The sequence below is a fragment of the Brachyhypopomus gauderio genome, chromosome 5 (genome assembly GCF_052324685.1).
Source record: "Brachyhypopomus gauderio isolate BG-103 chromosome 5, BGAUD_0.2, whole genome shotgun sequence".
In the NCBI taxonomy this organism is placed as follows: Eukaryota; Metazoa; Chordata; class Actinopteri; order Gymnotiformes; family Hypopomidae; genus Brachyhypopomus; species Brachyhypopomus gauderio.
The window spans coordinates 5772271-5791358 of record NC_135215.1 but is presented as its reverse complement, the minus strand read 5'-3'; the positions used below and the strand labels follow the sequence as shown (position 1 = coordinate 5791358).

Sequence of the window (19088 nt, the reverse complement as noted above, 5' to 3'; positions counted from 1 at the left end):
TGTAAAAGTATGCATGAGATACAGCAGAAAATGTGCATTTTTGGCTGTGAAATTTTTGCCCCTTGACTTGTGTGGCATGTGGCCACGCCCATGTGCAGAAATGTGCATTTTTTGTTAAAGATTATTAAAGTTCAGACTCTTCTGAACGTTTTGATACCACATATGTGCATGTATGTGAAAAATCCAGGGACTAGTTAGCTCTCAAAAATGTGTGCGATTTTGCATATTATGCAAATTAGCTCGAAAACGAAGTAGGCGGAGCTTATGGGTTCTTGAGGCTTTTTGGTAGGTTTGGAGACAAGGAACATGTATATGAAAAAAATTTTAATTTAGGACATACGTGGTACTGGCAATTTACTTGAATGCGTTTGCGTGCGCTGTAGCGCCACCTATGGGCGGATTTGGCTGGCGTCTTGCGCCTGAGTAGCGGGAGGGACTACTACCTATTGACCAAGTTTCAAGTCTGTAGGCCTTACGGTTTGGGCTGTGCGATCCGTTTTAAGGCAGAAAAAGAATAATAATAATAATAATAAGGAGAAAAATCCTAACAATTACAATAGGCCTCCAGCACCTTTGGTGCTCGGAGCCCTAAAAAGAAGAAAAATTCTAGCAATTACAATAGGTTTCCCACACTATGTGTGTGAACCCTAAAAAGAAAAATCCGAGCAATTACAATAGGGTTCCCACACTATGTGTGTGAACCCTAAATAGCCGCAAGCGGCGATTGGCGGGTTCACACAAAAAAAGGCAAAAAAGCCCAAAGGGTCTTTTAGACCAACAAATTGGCCTCTTGGCCTCAATAGGCAAAAAGAAGCCCAATAGGTCCTTTAGACCCAAAAGTGAATAGAAGCTGTTTGAGTGGAAAAAATGCATAAGTAAATCAATGTGACAAAACATTCAATTCAACTGAGGCACTAAAGGCCCAAAAGGATCAAAATAATGTGTATTGGCAAAATGATTCAGATCACAGAACTAAATCACATGCTGAGATCAGCTTTGTGTGCGTTTGTGTGGTGTTTCATGTGAGCAATTGTTTTCAGTCAGTTTCGGTGTTTGGCCACTAGATGGAGCCCAAGTACTATCATACTGATATCTCATTAATCTCAGTAATGCAATGACATTTTGGTGAATTAAAAGGTTCATTTCTGGTCAGGCAGTGCACTTTTTGTTATGAGATGTAATTGCAATGTTATAGACCTCATTGATCTGAATCATACAAGCCCCATTACTTGTCTGTATTCTGCATAACAAGATTGCTGCGTGAGTTTTTATGATTTCTCAGGTTTTTGGGTACTGTAGCGCCTCCGACAGGCCAATTTGAACCAAACTTGGCCTACCTCACAAGGACCTCAGTCTATAAAAGCCTTTCAAATTGGGAGTTGATCACTTACATGGTTTATGAGTGATAGCAATAAAGGTCATTTATGGCATGGCCAGAAGGATATAATGGAAAAATTGACCAATCAGACAAATAAAAATGCAACATTTTTTCCTTATTTAGTTAACTACAGTGTCTACAGATTATGCCTATGCCATTTTTGCCATCATTGGATCAAATTCCTAGGACTAGTTCTTAAAGAGCTATTTTCAAACAATTGATGAATGTGACAAAAGTATGCATTTTTTAATAGGACTTGTAATTGCAAAGTTGTCAGGTCTACTGCAAGGTATAAAATGAAACAAGTTGCATGTTCCTAAGTGAAAATTTGGAGGAGTTATGTATGATTTTCACAAATAGCGCCACCTAGTGGCCAAATGTTTCAACACTGCACAGTATGACACATAGTCCTGGGATATGTACAGTGATGAGGTTTCATGTTGATTGGCCAATGGTAAGTCTGTCAAATGGCCAATTAATTCAAATAAAAATTAATTGGCTCATGGCGGCCATGTTTTTTGAGTGATGAGGTCATCATTGTGTGCCTTGATACCACTTGGGCCCCTGATGATGCCTGTAAAGTTTGGGCTTGATGTGACTAATGGTTTCTGAGAAACAAATTTCCCCATGTTATAGCGCCCCCTATTGGACAATCGTGGCCAGCTTTGACCTGTGACCTCTGAGTCATGTGCCCTAACAACTGATAAATTTTCATAAAGATAGGTCAAAGCATTGCTGAGATATAGCTGCTGAAGTCAATTTGGCCACGCCTCAGAGCTATTGATTGACATGTGACAACCAGACTGTATACCAATGTCACAGTTTTGTTGATGTTCCTTGATAATGAGATTCTTGTGAATATTTTGACACCAAGATTGTGGTGATCAGATGAAAAACCAGGGACTAGTATGAAAAAGTAGGTTTTGCATATTATGCAAATTAGCAAAAAATCTAAGTAGGCGGAGCTTAATGGTTCTTGAGGCTTTTTTGTTTGTCTGGAGCCAAGGAATGCACCTGAAGTGGAATTTTGTTTCTACGACCTACGGGGTGGGAGATATGGACCAAAACGCAAAATGCTGCGCTATAGCGCCACCATCAGGCCAATGTGGGTCTCTGTACTTTAGCACGGTCCCGCAAACAGACTACACCAGTCTGCCAAGTTTGGTCTTCCTGGGCCTTACGGTTTAGGCTGCAGTATGCGTTTTATCCGGAGAAAAATAATAATAAATATAGCCGCAAGCGGCGATTGGCGGGTTCACACAAAAAAGGCAAAAAAGCCCAAAGGGTCTTTTAGACCAACAAATTGGCCTCTTGGCCTCAATAGGCAAAAAGAAGCCCAATAGGTTCTTTAGACCCAAAAGTGAATAGAAGCTGTTTGAGTGGAAAAAATGCATAAGTAAATCAATGTGACAAAACATTCAATTCAACTGAGGCACTAAAGGCCCAAAAGGATCAAAATAATGTGTATTGGCAAAATGATTCAGATCACAGAACTAAATCACATGCTGAGATCAGCTTTGTGTGTGTTTGTGTGGTGTTTCATGTGAGCAATAGTTTTCAGTCAGTTCTGGTGTTTGGCCACTAGATGGAGCCCAAGTACTACCATACTGATATCTCATTAATCTCAGAAATGAAATAGGACATTTTGGTGAAATAAAAGGTTCATTTCTGGTCAGGCAGTGCACTTTTTGTTATGAGATGTAATTGCAAAGTTATAGACCACATTGATCTGAATCATACAAGCCCCATTACTTGTCTGTATTCTGCATAACAGCATTGCTGCATGAGTTTTTATGATTTCTTAGGTTTTTGGGTACTGTAGCGCCCCCGACAGGCCAATTTGAACCAAACTTGGCCTACCTCACAAGGACCTCAGTCTATAAAAGCCTTTCAAATTGGGAGTTGATCACTTACATGGTTTATGAGTTATAGCAATAAAGGTCATTTATGGCATGGCCAGAAGGATATAATGGAAAAATTGACCAATCAGACAAATAAAAATGCAACATTTTTCCATATTTAGTTAACTACAGTGTCTACAGATTATGCCTATGCCATTTTTGCCATCATTGGATCAAATTCCTAGGACTAGTTCTTAAAGAGCTATTTTCAAACAATTGATGAATGTGACAAAAGTATGCATTTTTTAATAGGACTTGTAATTGCAAAGTTGTCAGGTCTACTGCAAGGTATAAAAAGAAACAAGTTGCATGTTCCTAAGTGAAAATTTGGAGGAGTTATGCATGATTTTCACAAATAGCGCCACCTAGTGGCCAAATGTTTCAACACTGCACAGTATGACACATAGTCCTGGGATATGCACAGTGATGAGGTTTCATGTTGATTGGCCAATGGTAAGTCTGTCAAATGGCCAATTAATTCAAATAAAAATTAATTGGCTCATGGCGGCCATGTTTTTTGAGTGATGAGGTCATCATTGTGTGCCTTGATACCATTTGGGCCCCTGATGATGCCTGTAAAGTTTGGGCTTGATGTGACTAATGGTTTCTGAGAAACAAATTTTCCCATGTTATAGCGCCCCCTATTGGACAATCATGGCCAGCTTTGACCTGTGACCTCTGAGTCATGTGCCCTAACAACTGATAAATTTTCATAAAGATAGGTCAAAGCATTGCTGAGATATAGCTGCTGAAGTCAATTTGGCCACGCCTCAGAGCTATTGATTGACATGTGACAACCAGACTGTGTACCAATGTCACAGTTTTGTTGATGTTCCTTGATAATGAGATTCTTGTGAATATTTTGACACCAAGATTGTGGTGATCAGATGAAAAACCAGGGACTAGTATGAAAAAATAGGTTTTGCATATTATGCAAATTAGCAAAAAATCTAAGTAGGCGGAGCTTAATGGTTCTTGAGGCTTTTTTGTTTGTCTGGAGCCAAGGAATGCACCTGAAGTGGAATTTTGTTTCTACGACCTACGGTGTGGGAGATATGAACCCAAACGCAAAATGCTGCGCTATAGCGCCACCATCAGGCCAATTTGGGTGTCTGTACTTAAGCACGGTCCCGCAAACAGACTACACCAGTCTGCCAAGTTTGGTCTCCCTGGGCCTTACGGTTTAGGCTGCAGTATGCGTTTTATCCGGAGAAAAATAATAATAATAATAAGAAGAAAAAAAAAAAAGAAGAAAAATTCGAGCAATTACAATAGGTTTCCCACACTACGTGTGTGAACCCTAATAAATATAGCCGCAAGCGGCGATTGGCGGGTTCACACAAAAAAAGCCACAAAAGCCCAAAGGGTCTTTTAGACCAACAATTGATATGAAGCTACTTCAGTCCAAAAAATGGACAGATAAAGTAATTTGCAAAAAATTATTCAACTGGGGCAATAAAGGCCCAAAAGATCAAAACAAAATGTCATGGCAAAATGATTCAGATCATAGAAGTTAATCAAATGCTGTGATTATCTTTGTATGTGTGTGTTTGTGTGTTTTTTCATGTATGCAGTAAGGGCTTCTTGAGGCTTTTTTGGTTGGATTGAGCAAAGGAATACAGCTGAAGTAGAATTTTGTTTCTAGGCCATACAGTGAGGAAGACATTAAACAAAATGATTCAGACCATACAACTAAATCAAATGCTGAGATTAGGTTAAAAGCACTGACATACTGACCCAGGGGCCTAGTCAAATAAATATACCTTTGGCTGAATTTGTCAGAAGTTGTGAACATAGCAGCAGGAGAGCTCTTGTTAATGCCCCACATGTAAACCCCACTCTTTAACCCTTGTCATTTAGCTGACAAAATCTGTCACATGTGAATCTCAAACAAACCAAAGAGTGATGGCTTACTATACAATAAAATAACACAAATATTCTTATCTTTGCCTGTTCATGATGTTCTCATCCCTACTCTGACATGTTCTCACTGTTGTGCCCATAGTAGGGAGGCCACTAGGAATGTGTATCTAACAAGACTTTGATGATAAGTAAAGCATGCAGTTATATAGAGGTTGTGTGTGAAATGTGAATTACATATCTCTGTCCTCTCTTATGTCATTTCAGGATGTATAGAGGGCATGAGTTGAGAGTGTGGATGGAAAAGTGAAGCTAAATATCAGTTAGTGTGTTGGAAATGGCTAGAGAAATGTATATATGAAGCATATAGGAAGTCCTGTGTGAGGGTGTGTGGAAAAAAAGAAACTAAATATCTGTATATTAGTCACTGGGTAATTGGTAGTAATGGCTAGAATTAGTGTGTATGTAAAACCTATAGGCCAGAGAGGCCTTTGTTTGTGTGAGTGCATGTGAAAGAGAGAGAGGGAGGAGGGAGAGCCCATGGGTTGTAAAATGTTAGAAGGATGGGGGAGTGGAGGAGGGGGGCAGCGTGTGCGAGAATGGCACGTGCGTGTGGGCTGAGCAGCTCTCGTCTTCTCCCTGCACAGCTCAGTATGGAAAATGAAAATATTCACTGTAGAGCTGTTTGTGGACGGATTTGGCTCAAACTTGGCCTAACAAGTCTTTGATGATAAGTAAAGCATGCAGTTATATAGAGGTTGTGTGTGAAATGTGAATTACATATCTCTGTCCTCTCTTATGTCATTTCAGGATGTATAGAGGGCATGTGTTGAGAGTGTGGATGGAAAAATGAAGCTAAATATCAGTTAGTGTGTTGGAAATGGCTAGAGAAATGTATATATGAAGCATATAGGAAGTCCTGTGTGAGGGTGTGTGGAAAAAAGAAGCTAAATATCTGTATATTAGTCACTGGGTAATTGGAAGTAATGGCTAGAATTAGTGTGTATGTGAAACCTATAGGCCAGAGAGGCCTTTGTTTGTGTGAGTGCATGTGAAAGAGAGAGAGGGGGATGGAGAGCCCATGGGTTGTAGTGTTAGAAGGATGGGGGAGTGGAGGAGGGGGGCAGCGTGTGTGAGAACGTGCGTGTCTTAGCAGCTGTCTATGCCTCCCTGCACTGGTCAGTATGGAAAATGAAAATATTCACTGTAGAGCTGTTTGTAGACGGATTTGGCTCAAACTTGGCACACAGCACCACAATGGTCATGTGAATGTGGATGTCAATTTTCCTAACAATCAGACATACTATGGCGTAGTTATTGAACTGTGAATTTGATGTGTTATGATGGTAGCATTGTGATGCATATGAAAAATATTAATTTGTGAAAACCTTAGGATTTTCTCGCTAATCTTAGCATTTCAGAGTCTGCTGAGTATTACAAGGTGTGATTTAAAGGTGATGGAGTTAAAATGCTAGGACTAGTATGAAAATGACAAGTTATATATATTTGATAATAGTGAAAAAGTGGTACATTTTTGCAAAGCACATGTAATTAGAAAGTTGCTAGGAATTCTGCATACAATCATATGAGTGCAAGCATTTCTTGATAAGTGAAAATATGTAGGAGAAATTCTGGATTTTCTAGTATAGCGCCACCTAGTGGTGCAATTCCCTTCTAACATGAGTATGTCTTAGAGGGTGTGTACATGAACATACCATGTCAGTTTCATGTGCATGTACCTATGGTAAGTCTGCCAAATGGCCAATTAATTAAAATTAAAATTAATTGGCTCATGGCGGCCATGTTTTTTGAGTGATGAGGTCATCATTGTGTGCCTTGATACCACTTGGGCCCCTGATGATGCCTGTAAAGTCTTGGCTTGATGTGACTAATGGTTTCTGAGAAACAGTTTTTCCCATGTTATAGCGCCCCCTATTGGACAATCGTGGCCAGCTTTGACCTGTGACCTCTGAGTCATGTGCCCTAACAACTGATAAATTTTCATGAAGATTGGTCAAAGCATTGCTGAGATATAGCTGCTGAAGTCAATTTGGCCACGCCTCAGAGCTATTGATTGACATGTGACAACCAGACTGTATACCAATGTCACCGTTTTGTTGATGTTCCTTGATAATGAGATTCTTGTGAATATTTTGACACCAAGATTGTGGTGATCAGATGAAAAACCAGGGACTAGTATAAAAAAGTAGGTTTTGCATATTATGCAAATTAGCAAAAAATCTAAGTAGGCGGAGCTTAATGGTTCTTGAGGCTTTTTTGTTTGTCTGGAGCCAAGGAATGCACCTGAAGTGGAATTTTGTTTCTACGACCTACGGGGTGGGAGATATGGACCAAAACGCAAAATGCTGCGCTATAGCGCCACCATCAGGCCAATTTGGGTGTCTGTACTTAAGCACGGTCCCGCAAACAGACTACACCAGTCTGCCAAGTTTGGTCTTCCTGGGCCTTACGGTTTAGGCTGCAGTATGCGTTTTATGCGGAGAAAAATAATAATAAATATAGCCGCAAGCGGCAATTACGGGGTCCAAGCTGAGGTTTGGCAAGATTTGCGCCCCCACTGGTACATCATGTAAAGGTATATGAAATGTACATGAAAGTATATGAAGCACGTTCGTGAATGAAGTACCTGCTCAAAAAACAGAATCTAAATTGCAGCTTTTTAAACTTATGGTGGAATACTGCCCAACGTGGGATTCGAACCCCCATTGTCCACGTGCATTGTGGCTGGGAGCACATTGCTCTACCCATTGAGCTAATGGGTCTGACTGGAATAGGCTCAACTCTAACTCTTTTGAGGAAAAGAATGACCTTTGATCTGCATGCATGTTCAGCATAGAAAATGAAAATATTCACAGTACAACCATTTGTGGATGGATTTGGCACAAACTTGGCAGATATCACCTCAGTGGTCTTCTGAATGTGTCTGTCCATTTTCATAACAATCAGACATTATATAGGGGAGTTTTTGAAATATGCAGTTCATATGTCATGACGGTACCATTGTGATGCATATGAAAAATATTAAATTGCAAGAATCTTAGAATTTGTTCCACCAGTTTTGTATTTCACATGCTGCTGGATATTATAATATGTGATTTGAGGTGATGGAGTGAAAATCCTAGGACTAGTATGAAAAGTGTAAATTATATGTATTGGATTATACACAAAAATCTGTACTTTTTTGCAAAGCACTTGCAATTACAAAGTTGTTAGTGATTTTGCATAGAATCATATGAGATCATGATTGTCCTTCTACATGAAAGCATGTAGGAGTAATTCAGGAATTTCTAGTATAGCGCCACCTAGTGGTGCAATTCCCGTCATACTTGAGTATGTCTTAGAGGGTGTGTAGATGAACATAATATGTGAGTTTCATGTTGATTGGCATATGATAAGCTTGTGAAAGGTGTACTGAAAGCTGATTGGTCGATAGCGGCGGCCATATTGGACATATGATGGTGCAGGTCAAGGACCTGTGTCATAGGTGCATATAGATGATGCGTACCAAGTTTGGAGTTATTTGGCCAATCGGTGTGGGCAGGAGAGTTTTTTGGCCGTTATAGCGCCACCTAGGTGTGCATGTCTGCCAAAATGTATGTGCCGGTCTAGACACCCAATAGGTACATGTGTGTGAAATTTGGAGTGAATACATGAAAGTATGCCTGAGATACAGCAGAATATGTGGATTTTTGGCGAAGGAATTTTCTACGCTTGACTTGTGATGCATGTGGCCACGCCCATGTGCAGAAATGTGCACTTTGGCTCCATAACAATTAAAGTTCAGACTCTTGTGAGCGCCTGGATACCACATATGTGCATGTATGTGAAAAATCCAGGGACTAGTACGCGCTCAAAAATGTGTGTGTATTTGCATATTATGCAAATTAGCTCGACATGTAAGGGGCGGAGCATATAGCTTCAATGGAACTTTTTTTAGATGAGCTCATGCCTGATCAGATGCAGTTTGAATTTTATCTCTAGGACATACGGTGTAGGAGAAACACCTGTGTAAACTTTTTCATGCGATTTTGTGCGCTATAGCGCCACCTATGGTCGGATCGGGCTGGCGTGTTGCGCCTGAGTAGCGGAGAGGAGTACTACAAGTTGGCCAAAGGAGAAGTCTGTAGGACTTACGGTTTAGGCTGCACGACGCGTTTTAAGGCAGAAAAAGAAGAATAATAATAATAAATATAGCCGCAAGCGGCGATTGGCGGGTTCACACAAAAAAAGGCAAAAAAGCCCAAAGGGTCTTTTAGACCAACAAATTGGCCTCTTGGCCTCAATAGGCAAAAAGAAGCTCAATAGGTCCTTTAGACCCAAAAGTGAATAGAAGCTGTTTGAGTGGAAAAAATGCATAAGTAAATCAATGTGACAAAACATTCAATTCAACTGAGGCACTAAAGGCCCAAAAGGATCAAAATAATGTGTATTGGCAAAATGATTCAGATCACAGAACTAAATCACATGCTGAGATCAGCTTTGTGTGCGTTTGTGTGGTGTTTCATGTGAGCAATTGTTTTCAGTCAGTTTCGGTGTTTGGCCACTAGATGGAGCCCAAGTACTATCATACTGATATCTCATTAATCTCAGTAATGCAATGACATTTTGGTGAATTAAAAGGTTCATTTCTGGTCAGGCAGTGCACTTTTTGTTATGAGATGCAATTGCAATGTTATAGACCTCATTGATCTGAATCATACAAGCCCCATTACTTGTCTGCATTCTGCATACCAAGATTGCTGCGTGAGTTTTTATGATTTCTCAGGTTTTTGGGTACTGTAGCGCCTCCGACAGGCCAATTTGAACCAAACTTGGCCTACCTCACAAGGACCTCAGTGTATAAAAGCCTTTCAAATTGGGAGTTGATCACTTACATGGTTTATGAGTTATAGCAATAAAGGTCATTTATGGCATGGCCAGAAGGATATAATGGAAAAATTGACCAATCAGACAAATAAAAATGCAACATTTTTTCCTTATTTAGTTAACTACAGTGTCTACAGATTATGCCTATGCCATTTTTGCCATCATTGGATCAAATTCCTAGGACTAGTTCTTAAAGAGCTATTTTCAAACAATTGATGAATGTGACAAAAGTATGCATTTTTTAATAGGACTTGTAATTGCAAAGTTGTCAGGTCTACTGCAAGGTATAAAAAGAAACAAGTTGCATGTTCCTAAGTGAAAATTTGGAGGAGTTATGCATGATTTTCATAAATAGCGCCACCTAGTGGCCAAATGTTTCAACACTGCACAGTATGACACATAGTCCTGGGATATGCACAGTGATGAGGTTTCATGTTGATTGGCCAATGGTAAGTCTGTCAAATGGCCAATTAATTCAAATAAAAATTAATTGGCTCATGGCGGCCATGTTTTTTGAGTGATGAGGTCATCATTGTGTGCCTTGATACTACTTGGGCCCCTGATGATGCCTGTAAAGTTTGGGCTTGATGTGACTAATGGTTTCTGAGAAACAAATTTCCCCATGTTATAGCGCCCCCTATTGGACAATCGTGGCCAGCTTTGACCTGTGACCTCTGAGTCATGTGCCCTAACAACTGATAAATTTTCATAAAGATAGGTCAAAGCATTGCTGAGATATAGCTGCTGAAGTGAATTTGGCCACGCCTCAGAGCTATTGATTGACATGTCACAACGACACTGTATGCAAATGTAACAATTTTGTTCAAATTTATTGATAATGAGATTCTTCTGAATATTTTGACACCAAGATTGAACAAATCCGATGAAAAACCAGGGACTAGTATAAAAAAGTAGGTTTTGCATATTATGCAAATTAGCAAAAAATCTAAGTAGGCGGAGCTTAATGGTTCTTGAGGCTTTTTTGTTTGTCTGGAGCCAAGGAATGCACCTGAAGTGGAATTTTGTTTCTACGACCTACGGGGTGGGAGATATGGACCAAAACGCAAAATGCTGCGCTATAGCGCCACCATCAGGCCAATGTGGGTCTCTGTACTTTAGCACGGTCCCGCAAACAGACTACACCAGTCTGCCAAGTTTGGTCTCCCTGGGCCTTACGGTCTAGGCTGCAGTATGCGTTTTATGCGGAGAAAAATAATAATAATAAATATAGCCGCAAGCGGCGATTGGCGGGTTCACACAAAAAAAGGCAAAAAAGCCCAAAGGGTCTTTTAGACCAACAAATTGGCCTCTTGGCCTCAATAGGCAAAAAGAAGCCCAATAGGTCCTTTAGACCCAAAAGTGAATAGAAGCTGTTTGAGTGGAAAAAATGCATAAGTAAATCAATGTGACAAAACATTCAATTCAACTGAGGCACTAAAGGCCCAAAAGGATCAAAATAATGTGTATTGGCAAAATGATTCAGATCACAGAACTAAATCACATGCTGAGATCAGCTTTGTGTGCGTTTGTGTGGTGTTTCATGTGAGCAATTGTTTTCAGTCAGTTTCGGTGTTTGGCCACTAGATGGAGCCCAAGTACTATCATACTGATATCTCATTAATCTCAGTAATGCAATGACATTTTGGTGAACTAAAAGGTTCATTTCTGGTCAGGCAGTGCACTTTTTGTTATGAGATGTAATTGCAATCTTATAGATCTCATTGATCTGAATCATACAAGACCAATTACTTGTCTGTATTCTTTATAACAAGATTGCAGCCTGAGTTTTTATGCTTTTCTAGGTTTTTGGGTACTGTAGCGCCTCCGACAGGCCAATTTGAAACAAACGTGGCCTACCTCACAAGGACCTCAGTGTATAAAAGCCTTTCAAATTGGGAGTTGATCACTTACATGGTTTATGAGTTATAGCAATAAAGGTCAATTATGGCATGACCAGAAGGATATAATGGGAAAATGGACCAATCAGACAAATAAAAATGCAACATTTTTTCCATATTTAGTTAACTACAGTGTCTACAGATTATGCCTATGCCATTTTTGCCATCATTGGATCAAATTCCTAGGACTAGTTCTTAAAGAGCTATTTTCAAACAATTGATGAATGTGACAAAAGTATGCATTTTTTAATAGGACTTGTAATTGCAAAGTTGTCAGGTCTACTGCAAGGTATAAAAAGAAACAAGTTGCATGTTCCTAAGTGAAAATTTGGAGGAGTTATTCATGATTTTCACAAACAGCGCCACCTAGTGGCCAAATGTTTCAACACTGCACAGTATGACACATAGTCCTGGGATATGCACAGTGATGAGGTTTCATGTTGATTGGCCAATGGTAAGTCTGTCAAATGGCCAATTAATTCAAATAAAAATTAATTGGCTCATGGCGGCCATGTTTTTTGAGTGATGAGGTCATCATTGTGTGCCTTGATACCACTTGGGCCCCTGATGATGCCTGTAAAGTTTGGGCTTGATGTGACTAATGGTTTCTGAGAAACAAATTTCCCCATGTTATAGCGCCCCCTATTGGACAATCGTGGCCAGCTTTGACCTGTGACCTCTGAGTCATGTGCCCTAACAACTGATAAATTTTCATAAAGATAGGTCAAAGCATTGCTGAGATATAGCTGCTGAAGTCAATTTGGCCACGCCTCAGAGCTATTGATTGACATGTGACAACCAGACTGTATACCAATGTCACAGTTTTGTTGATGTTCCTTGATAATGAGATTCTTGTGAATATTTTGACACCAAGATTGTGGTGATCAGATGAAAAACCAGGGACTAGTATGAAAAAGTAGGTTTTGCATATTATGCAAATTAGCAAAAATCTAAGCAGGCGGAGCTTAATGGTTCTTGAGGCTTTTTTGTTTGTCTGGAGCCAAGGAATGCACCTGAAGTGGAATTTTGTTTCTAGGACCTACGGGGTAGGAGATATGGACCAAAACGCAAAATGCTGCGCTATAGCGCCACCATCAGGCCAATGTGGGTGTCTGTACTTTACCACGGTCCCGCAAACAGACTACACCAGTCTGCCAAGTTTGGTGTCCCTGGGCCTTACGGTTTAGGCTGCAGTATGCGTTTTATGCGGAGAAAAATAATAATAATAAATATAGCCGCAAGCGGCGATTGGCGGGTTCACACAAAAAAAGGCAAAAAAGCCCAAAAGGTCTTTTAGACTAACAAATTGGCCTCTTGGCCTCAACAGGCAAAAAGAAGCCCAATAGGTCCTTTAGACCCAAAAGTGAATAGAAGCTGTTTGAGTGGAAAAAATGCACAAATAAATCAATGTGACAAAACATTCAATTCAACTGAGGCACTAAAGGCCCAAAAGGATCAAAATAATGTGTATTGGCAAAATGATTCAGATCACAGAACTAAATCACATGCTGAGATCAGCTTTGTGTGTGTTTGTGTGGTGTTTCATGTGAGCAATAGTTTTCAGTCAGTTCTGGTGTTTGGCCACTAGATGGAGCCCAAGTACTACCATACTGATATCTCATTAATCTCAGTAATGTAATAGGACATTTTGGTGAAATAAAAGGTTCATTTCTGTTCAGGCAGTGCACTTTTTGTTATGAGATGTAATTGCAATGTTAAAGACCTCATTGATCTGAATCATACAAGCCCCATTACTTGTCTGTATTCTGCATAAGAGCATTGCTGCATGAGTTTTTATGATTTCTTAGGTTTTTAGGTACTGTAGCGCCCCCGACAGGCCAATGTGAACCAAACGTGGCCTACCTCACAAGGACCTCAGTGTATAAAAGCCTTTCAAATTGGGAGTTGATCACTTACATGGTTTATGAGTTATAGCAATAAAGGTCATTTATGGCATGGCCAGAAGGATATAATGGAAAAATTGACCAATCAGACAAATAAAAATGCAACATTTTTTCCTTATTTAGTTAACTACAGTGTCTACAGATTATGCCTATGCCATTTTTGCCATCATTGGATCAAATTCCTAGGACTAGTTCTTAAAGAGCTATTTTCAAACAATTGATGAATGTGACAAAAGTATGCATTTTTTAATAGGACTTGTAAATGCAAAGTTGTCAGGTCTACTGCAAGGTATAAAAAGAAACAAGTTGCATGTTCCTAAGTGAAAATTTGGAGGAGTTATGCATGATTTTCACAAATAGCGCCACCTAGTGGCCAAATGTTTCAACACTGCACAGTATGACACATAGTCCTGGGATATGCACAGTGATGAGGTTTCATGTTGATTGGCCAATGGTAAGTCTGTCAAATGGCCAATTAATTCAAATAAAAATTAATTGGCTCATGGCGGCCATGTTTTTTGAGTGATGAGGTCATCATTGTGTGCCTTGATACTACTTGGGCCCCTGATGATGCCTGTAAAGTTTGGGCTTGATGTGACTAATGGTTTCTGAGAAACAAATTTCCCCATGTTATAGCGCCCCCTATTGGACAATCGTGGCCAGCTTTGACCTGTGACCTCTGAGTCATGTGCCCTAACAACTGATACATTTTCATAAAGATAGGTCAAAGCATTGCTGAGATATAGCTGCTGAAGTGAATTTGGCCACGCCTCAGAGCTATTGATTGACATGTCACAACGACACTGTATGCAAATGTAACAATTTTGTTCAAATTTATTGATAATGAGATTCTTCTGAATATTTTGACACCAAGATTGAACAAATCCGATGAAAAACCAGGGACTAGTATAAAAAAGTAGGTTTTGCATATTATGCAAATTAGCAAAAAATCTAAGTAGGCGGAGCTTAATGGTTCTTGAGGCTTTTTTGTTTGTCTGGAGCCAAGGAATGCACCTGAAGTGGAATTTTGTTTCTAGGACCTACGGGGTGGGAGATATGGACCAAAACGCAAAATGCTGCGCTATAGCGCCACCATCAGGCCAATGTGGGTCTCTGTACTTTAGCACGGTCCCGCAAACAGACTACACCAGTCTGCCAAGTTTGGTCTCCCTGGGCCTTACGGTCTAGGCTGCAGTATGCGTTTTATGCGGAGAAAAATAATAATAATAATAATAAGAAAGAAAAATCCGAGCAATAACAATAGGTTTCCCACACTATGTGTGTGAACCCTAATAAGAAAGAAGAAAAAACCTAACAATAACAATAGGTTTCCCACACTATGTGTGTGAACCCTAATAATAAGAAAGAAAAATCCGAGCAATAACAATAGGTTTCCCACACTATGTGTGTGAACCCTAATAATAATCGGAACAAAACCAATAGGGTTCCAGCACCGCTGGTGCTTGGACCCCTAAATATAGCCGCAAGCGGCAATTGGCGGGTTCACACACGAATAGGCCTCTTGGCCTCAATAGGCAGAGGCCCAAAAGGTCCTTTAGACCCTAAATGTGAAAAGAAGCTGTTTGAGTGGAAAAAATGCACAAATAAAACAATGTGCAAAAAAAGGTTCAATTGGGGCACTAAAGGCCAAAAAGGATCAAAATAATGTGTATTGGCAAAATGATTCAGATCACAGAACTAAATCCCATGCTGAGATCAGCTTTGTGTGTGTTTGTGTGATGTTTCATGTGAGCAATAGTTTTCAGTCAGTTCCGGTGTTTGGCCACTAGATGGAGCCCAAGTACTATCATACTGATATTTCATTAATCTCAGTAATGCAATATGACATTTTGGTGAATTAAAAGGTTCATTTCTGGTCAGGCAGTGCACTTTTTGTTATAAGATGTAATTGCAATGTTATAGAACTCATTGATCTGCATGAGTTTTTATGTTTTCTTAGGTTTTTGGGTACTGTAGCGCCCCCGACAGTTTGAACCAAACTTGGTATACCTCACAAAGACCTCAGGCAATAAATGGTTTTTTGAGTGATGATGTCATCATTGTGTGTCTTGATATCACTTGGGCCCCTGATGATGCCTCTAAAGTTTTGGCTTGATGTGACTAATGGTTTCTGAGAAACAGTTTTTCCCATGTTATAGCGCCCCCTATTGGACAATCGTGGCCAGCTTTGACCTGTGACCTCTGAGTCATTTGCCCTAACAACTGATAAATTTTCATGAAGATTGGTCAAAGCGTTGCTGAGATACAGCTTTTTAAGTAAATTTCGCCACTCCTCTGAGCTATTGATTGACATGTGACAACCAGACTGTATGGAAATTTCGAAATGTTTGATAATGAGATTCTTGTGAATATTTTGACACCAAAATTGTATAAAAAAGTAGTTTTGCTTATTATGCAAATTAGCAAAAAATCTAAGTGGGCGGATCTTGAGGCTTTTTCGTTTGGCTAGAGCCAAGGAATGCAACTGAAGTGGAATTTTATTTCTAGGACCTACAGTGTGGGAGATATGGACCAAAAGAAAAAAAAATAACCTAACAATTACAATAGGTTTCCCACACTATGTGTGTGAACCCTAATAATAAGAAAAATTTCAGCAATTACAATACGTTTCCCACATATTGTGTGGTGGTTGACGGGGGGATGTTTGTGTGAGTGGCAGCGTGTGTGGGAGACTGAGGCTCTGTGTCACTCCCTGCTGAACCTGTGACTGAGATGCAAACACTTGAGTAAGCATGTGTGTGCCTGTGCTTGTGCACGTGTGTGTTTGTGTCGTCACTGGGTAGGTATGGCTAGGGCAATGTGTATTTGAAACCCATAGGTAGGCCAGTACATGTGTGTGTGCATGTGTAATAGAGAGATAGGCTTGGTGTGATTGAGTGTTCATGAATTAGGGCTGTATATGTGAATGTGTGTGTTTGTGTTTGCGTATAATAGGCAATGTTATGCCTTAACATACTATGTGAGTTGCATGTGAATTGAAATATGAACAGCTTGAGAAATCTGTACTCTCCGTTGCACTGTTGATTTCTGCATTCACGTGGACTTTCTTTCATTGTAAGACACTATGAAGCACTACAGGACTCACACAATGCATGAAAAATACTGCAATTATTGGACCACTTGTTATGCACATTTGCACCTCTACCATGACATTTGTTGCACAGATTGGCTACTGGTGTTTAGTCGTCTTCTCATACCATATACAGAAGCACTATCATAGTGCCTACGACTTCTCAGGAATGACAACTAAGTAGATGACTATGCTTGTTGTAATCATAATTATCAGTTATTTCTTGTAGGACTACATTGTTTAGCATGCTGTATATATCCTTCACACAGCTCTTATTGATTGTCAGTTGTTTATCTTTGTAAACCAAAACAAACCCATCACTCATCATTTCATCTTTAATAAAAATATTTGCCAATCATCTACTCGTGTACATTGTGACTTTCACTCAGTTTGCATATATAAACCACTTGGCCTTTGACTGCACGTGTGTGTGTGTGTGTGTGTGTGTGTGTGTGTGTGTGTGTGTGTGTGTGTGTGTGTGTGTGTGTGTGTGTGTGTGTGTGTGTGTGTGTGCGTGCGTTAAGTGGTTAAGTGCTCAGCAACCTCTAGATGGAAGAGTAAAAGGGAAAGGCTACATATTGCTTTTCCTCACCTAGTTGAGCTCTGAAATCAAGCCCTCCCCAAAACTGGGCAGAGCTGTGAGCTGAGGAGTCAGACTCACCCTGGCATTCGCTGTTTAGACTTTCACTACACAGCAGTGAGTGTGTGTATAATGGGCAGTGTCAGTTGTCACAGTGAACTCACATGTCTGACAAGACAGGAGTGTGCCTGTGACGTTTGGTGTGAGTACATGAAAGCATTCATGAGCTAGAGCTGTATTTGTTTGCCTAGGAAGGCATGTGTGTGTGTGTGATAGAGAGAGTGTGTGAGTGTTATCAAAAACAAACTAAATGTTAGTTTGTGCATGTGATTGTTAGTCCCTGAAGTATGGATAAGAATGGCTAGGGCAGTGTAATTATGGGGCAGTTGCAATATGAAATATATATGTCATGAAGAGGTTTTAGGAGTGTCAGTTGTCACAGACAACTCACATGTCTGATGATGGTGTATGTAGTGTATGTGCTGAACCTATGACTGAAATGCGTAAGCATGTATGTAATCACTGGGTAGGTATGGGTGAAGCAATGTGTATATGAAACCAATAGGTAGGCCAGTGCATGTGTGTGCATGTGTAATAAAGAGAGAGAGAGAGAGAGAGAGAGAGAGAGAGAGAGAGAGAGATAGGTTTGTTGTGATTATGTGAAAGTGTTCATGAGTAAGGGCTGTATGTGAATGTGTGTCTGTGTGTGTATAATGGGCAGTGTTAGTTGTCACAGTGAGCATGTCTGACATAATATGGTGGAGTGTGTAATACAGAGAGAGATAAGAGGGAGAAAAGACCATGTGTAGTGAGTACTGTAGGTAGATCTGTGAGTGTTTATGCTATATGTGATACGTTTTGATTAGAATGCTTGACGTGGATTTCTTAATGAGAAGTCTAGACAATAGGCCTAGGCAGTAAAAAACATGACTAAATAATAATAATAAAAAAAACAGAATTTATCAACATGCTGACAAATACTTATTTTGGTTTGTCATGGTGTTCTTGTGGTAGCCAAGTATAATAAAGAAAGTGAGTGCATGTTTACTTAAGTTACAGGGCTGTGTGTGTGCGTTTTTGAGGCCATGGGACATGAAAACCACACAAGACATTTACTTCTAAATATTTGATTTTCAGAATCATAAATATTAGGATCACAACAAATGTGATGGCGTTAAAAGATTGACTGATGTGGACTTAAAGTCGTTGTGGTTGTTGAAGGGTGTCTGCTGCCCGTGTATCCTGTTCTGGTCGATGGCCCCGCCCCAGAATGTTCCCTAGCACGTGCGATCAGGTTCTTTCGTTCATTCTGCTCTTGTTGAGGTAAGATGTGCTTTGGTCTCTTAAGTAGTGTAAGACAATTGTCTAAAATGTGCTGTTTTTTAATATGCTGGGTTAATGTTCTTGTTTGTGATAAAGTTACCTGTGTGTACGTAAAGTTTAGTGAGGGAGATAATTAGATAAATTAAGAATAAAAGTATGTTATAATGTAATTAGCGCGTGTGCTTGTTCAATGCTATCATGCTGTTTGCGCTTAGCATGCTAGTCCGATTAGACAAATGTCAGAAATGTGTTGTTTTTGACGTCGG

The 19088-nt window shown here is 39.9% G+C and overlaps 1 protein-coding gene and 1 long non-coding RNA gene across 2 annotated transcripts in view; one reads left to right on the top strand and one right to left on the bottom strand.

Annotated features, from left to right (window-relative positions):
• Positions 1-19088, bottom strand: part of LOC143513749 (antigen WC1.1-like) — a 121873-nt gene that overhangs the window by 27355 nt on the left and 75430 nt on the right. The gene's annotated exons all lie outside the window — the stretch shown is intronic.
• The window catches only part of LOC143514233 (uncharacterized), a 5078-nt gene continuing 4712 nt past the window's right edge, over positions 18723-19088 (top strand). Inside the window, exon 1 of the long non-coding RNA XR_013130803.1 lies at positions 18723-18822. This is a non-coding gene — a long non-coding RNA (uncharacterized LOC143514233). The remainder of the gene's footprint in view (positions 18823-19088) is intronic.